Genomic DNA, 5,000 nt, shown 5'->3' with positions numbered 1-5,000 from the left:
TATATTCAACTTTCAGATACCTCAAAGCTCAACTTATGTGGTCTGCTATTGCTCTTGAACGGGTACAATATCTGACAGAGGGGGGTTTTTGGCCCAAATTATGCATTATTAGTTTAACCTCCGTCGCAGAACCACATTTGACCAGGTCGAGAAAAAAATTTTTTCGTGACGACCTGGTCCCCCATAGTAGGGAATGAACATGACATCTTAACCATATTTGACCATTTTCAAATTTCTCGTCGCGGAATCATGACTTTACTAGTAAAATTTGTTCCGGGTAGGGACCTCCCATACAAAATTTTCATCGCTCCAAAAGTGATTTCGTTTCACTTTTCAACATTTACAAGGTCCATAAATCATGTTTTGAGACGATATGGAAAAAAAAATTTTTTGCCCGTCTCGACCAACTCGACCGATGGTGACCACAGCAGGGTGCTCCATACAAATTTTCCTTATGTGGAATTTTCAGTGTAAAATAAGGTTTCTCCAATCGATCGCGGGTTTCACTTTTCATCATTTGCTAGGTCTAACTATGATGTTTTGAGTGGTCCCGCAAAAATTTTTTCTCTTGGCCAGTCGACCCTTTCGTCCATGTCGGTGTGTTCTGCAGTAGGGTGCTCCATACAAATTTTCCTTATGTGGAATTTTTCAGTGTAAAATAAGGTTTCTCCAATCGATCGCGGGTTTCACTTTTCATCATTTGCTAGGTCTAACTATGATGTTTTGAGTGGTCCCGCAAAAATTTTTTCTTGGACCGGGCCTTCCTTCCCGGCCCTGTCGGTGTGCTCTGCAGTAGGGTGCTCCATACAAATTTTCCTTATGTGGAATTTTTCAGTGTAAAATAAGGTTTCTCCAATCGATCGCGGGTTTCACTTTTCATCATTTGCTAGGTCTAACTATGATGTTTTGAGTGGTCCCGCAAAAATTTTTTCTTGGACCGGGCCTTCCTTCCCGGCCCTGTCGGTGTGCTCTGCAGTAGGGTGCTCCATACAAATTTTCCTTATGTGGAATTTTTCAGTGTAAAATAAGGTTTCTCCAATCGATCGCGGGTTTCACTTTTCATCATTTGCTAGGTCTAACTATGATGTTTTGAGTGGTCCCGCAAAAATTTTTTCTTGGACCGGGCCTTCCTTCCCGGCCCTGTCGGTGTGCTCTGCAGTAGGGTGCTCCATACAAATTTTCCTTATGTGGAATTTTTCAGTGTAAAATAAGGTTTCTCCAATCGATCGCGGGTTTCACTTTTCATCATTTGCTAGGTCTAACTATGATGTTTTGAGTGGTCCCGCAAAAATTTTTTCTTGGACCGGGCCTTCCTTCCCGGCCCTGTCGGTGTGCTCTGCAGTAGGGTGCTCCATACAAATTTTCCTTATGTGGAATTTTTCAGTGTAAAATAAGGTTTCTCCAATCGATCGCGGGTTTCACTTTTCATCATTTGCTAGGTCTAACTATGATGTTTTGAGTGGTCCCGCAAAAATTTTTTCTTGGACCGGGCCTTCCTTCCCGGCCCTGTCGGTGTGCTCTGCAGTAGGGTGCTCCATACAAATTTTCCTTATGTGGAATTTTTCAGTGTAAAATAAGGTTTCTCCAATCGATCGCGGGTTTCACTTTTCATCATTTGCTAGGTCTAACTATGATGTTTTGAGTGGTCCCGCAAAAATTTTTTCTCTTGGCCAGTCGACCCTTTCGTCCATGTCGGTGTGTTCTGCAGTAGGGTGCTCCAACCAAGTTTTCCTAATGAAAGTTTTTCGTGGTTTCGTGTGAGTTAAAAACTCCGGAACTTGGCTTATTTTCACCATAATTTCCACATATGGTGACCAACTCAATAAACGTTTTGTGCGTATCCTATGGACAGTTTTTCGCGTTCAACTTGGTGAACTAGGGTTGTTTTCCCGAAGGGTAAAAAAATCTGGACTTAGCCAAATTTTGAAATCTCCAACCAATCTTGGCCTGTTAGATTATCTTGGTTGGGTTGCTATGGGCTGCTACGGCCTACTTGATAGGCAATGTTTCAACTCTTGGAAGCTTTCGTGGTTGTTTAGAACTGTCCATGGCCTTCTTGATAGAAATGGCTTATCGTGGCCATGGACTTAGCAACATTTTGAGATCCAATCTTGGCCTGTTAGATTATCTTGGTTGGTTTGCTATGGGCTGGTACGGCCTACTTGATAGGCAATGTTTCAACTCTTGGAAGCTTTCGTGGTTGCTAAGCACTGTCCATGGCCTTCTAGATAGAAATGGCTTATGGTGGCCATGGACTTAGCAAAATTTTGAATTCTCCAACCAATCTTGGCCTGTTAGAGTATCTTGGTTGGGTTGCTATGGGCTGCTACGGCCTACTTGATAGGCAATGTTTCAACTCTTGGAAGCTTTCGTGGTTGTTTAGAACTGTCCATGGCCTTCTTGATAGAAATGGCTTATCGTGGCCATGGACTTAGCAAAATTTTGAATTCTCCAACCAATCTTGGCCTGTTAGAGTATCTTGGTTGGGTTGCTATGGGCTGGTACGGCCTACTTGATAGGCAATGTTTCAACTCTTGGAAGCTTTCGTGGTTGCTAAGCACTGTCCATGGCCTTCTTGATAGAAATGGCTTATGGTGGCCATGGACTTAGCAAAATTTTGAATTCTCCAACCAATCTTGGCCTGTTAGAGTATCTTGGTTGGGTTGCTATGGGCTGGTACGGCCTACTTGATAGGCAATGTTTCAACTCTTGGAAGCTTTCGTGGTTGCTAAGCACAGTTCGTGGCCTTCTTGGTAGAAATGGCTTATCGTGGCCATGGACTTAGCAAAATTTTGAATTCTCCAACCAATCTTGGCCTGTTAGAGTATCTTGGTTGGGTTGCTATGGGCTGGTACGGCCTACTTGATAGGCAATGTTTCAACTCTTGGAAGCTTTCGTGGTTGCTAAGCACTGTCCATGGCCTTCTAGATAGAAATGGCTTATGGTGGCCATGGACTTAGCAAAATTTTGAATTCTCCAACCAATCTTGGCCTGTTAGAGTATCTTGGTTGGGTTGCTATGGGCTGCTACGGCCTACTTGATAGGCAATGTTTCAACTCTTGGAAGCTTTCGTGGTTGCTAAGCACTGTCCATGGCCTTCTTGATAGAAATGGCTTATGGTGGCCATGGACTTAGCCAAATTTTGAATTCTCCAACCAATCTTGGCCTGTTAGAGTATCTTGGTTGGGTTGCTATGGGCTGGTACGGCCTACTTGATAGGCAATGTTTCAACTCTTGGCCGCTTTCGTGGTTGCTAAGCACTGTTCATGGCCTTCTTGATAGAAATGGCTTATGGTGGCCATGGACTTAGCAAAATTTTGAATTCTCCAACCAATCTTGGCCTGTTAGAGTATCTTGGTTGGGTTGCTATGGGCTGGTACGGCCTACTTGATAGGCAATGTTTCAACTCTTGGAAGCTTTCGTGGTTGCTAAGCACTGTCCATGGCCTTCTTGATAGAAATGGCTTATGGTGGCCATGGACTTAGCCAAATTTTGAATTCTCCAACCAATCTTGGCCTGTTAGAGTATCTTGGTTGGGTTGCTATGGGCTGCTACGGCCTACTTGATAGGCAATGTTTCAACTCTTGGAAGCTTTCGTGGTTGCTAAGCACTGTCCATGGCCTTCTTGGTAGAAATGGCTTATGGTGGCCATGGACTTAGCCAAATTTTGAAATCTCCAACCAATCTTAGCCTGTTAGAGTATCTTGGTTGGGTTGCTATGGGCTGCTACGGCCTACTTGATAGGCAATGTTTCAACTCTTGGAAGCTTTCGTGGTTGCTAAGCACAGTTCGTGGCCTTCTTGGTAGAAATGGCTTATCGTGGCCATGGACTTAGCAAAATTTTGAATTCTCCAACCAATCTTGGCCTGTTAGAGTATCTTGGTTGGGTTGCTATGGGCTGGTACGGCCTACTTGATAGGCAATGTTTCAACTCTTGGAAGCTTTCGTGGTTGCTAAGCACAGTTCGTGGCCTTCTTGATAGAAATGGCTTATGGTGGCCATGGACTTAGCAAAATTTTGAAGTCTCCAACCAATCTTGGCCTGTTAGATTATCTTGGTTGGTTTGCTATGGGCTGGTACGGCCTACTTGATAGGCAATGTTTCAACTCTTGGAAGCTTTCGTGGTTGCTAAGCACTGTTCGTGGCCTTCTTGATAGAAATGGCTTATGGTGGCCATGGACTTAGCAACATTTTGAGATCCAATCTTGGCCTGTTAGAGTATCTTGGTTGGGTTGCTATGGGCTGGTACGGCCTACTTGATAGGCAATGTTTCAACTCTTGGAAGCTTTCGTGGTTGCTAAGCACTGTTCGTGGCCTTCTTGATAGAAATGGCTTATGGTGGCCATGGACTTAGCAAAATTTTGAAGTCTCCAACCAATCTTGGCCTGTTAGATTATCTTGGTTGGTTTGCTATGGGCTGGTACGGCCTACTTGATAGGCAATGTTTCAACTCTTGGAAGCTTTCGTGGTTGCTAAGCACTGTTCGTGGCCTTCTTGATAGAAATGGCTTATGGTGGCCATGGACTTAGCCAAATTTTGAATTCTCCAACCAATCTTGGCCTGTTAGAGTATCTTGGTTGGGTTGCTATGGGCTGGTACGGCCTACTTGATAGGCAATGTTTCAACTCTTGGAAGCTTTCGTGGTTGCTAAGCACTGTTCGTGGCCTTCTTGATAGAAATGGCTTATGGTGGCCATGGACTTAGCAACATTTTGAGATCCAATCTTGGCCTGTTAGAGTATCTTGGTTGGGTTGCTATGGGCTGGTACGGCCTACTTGATAGGCAATGTTTCAACTCTTGGAAGCTTTCGTGGTTGCTAAGCACTGTTCGTGGCCTTCTTGATAGAAATGGCTTATCGTGGCCATGGACTTAGCAAAATTTTGAATTCTCCAACCAATCTTGGCCTGTTAGAGTATCTTGGTTGGGTTGCTATGGGCTGGTACGGCCTACTTGATAGGCAATGTTTCAACTCTTGGAAGCTTTCGTGGTTGCTAAGCACT

This window comes from Anopheles marshallii (genome assembly GCF_943734725.1).
Source record: "Anopheles marshallii chromosome X unlocalized genomic scaffold, idAnoMarsDA_429_01 X_unloc_223, whole genome shotgun sequence".
Classification (NCBI taxonomy): domain Eukaryota; kingdom Metazoa; phylum Arthropoda; class Insecta; order Diptera; family Culicidae; genus Anopheles; species Anopheles marshallii.
The sequence above is the reverse complement of the archived record's forward strand: the minus strand, read 5'-3'. Positions refer to the sequence as shown.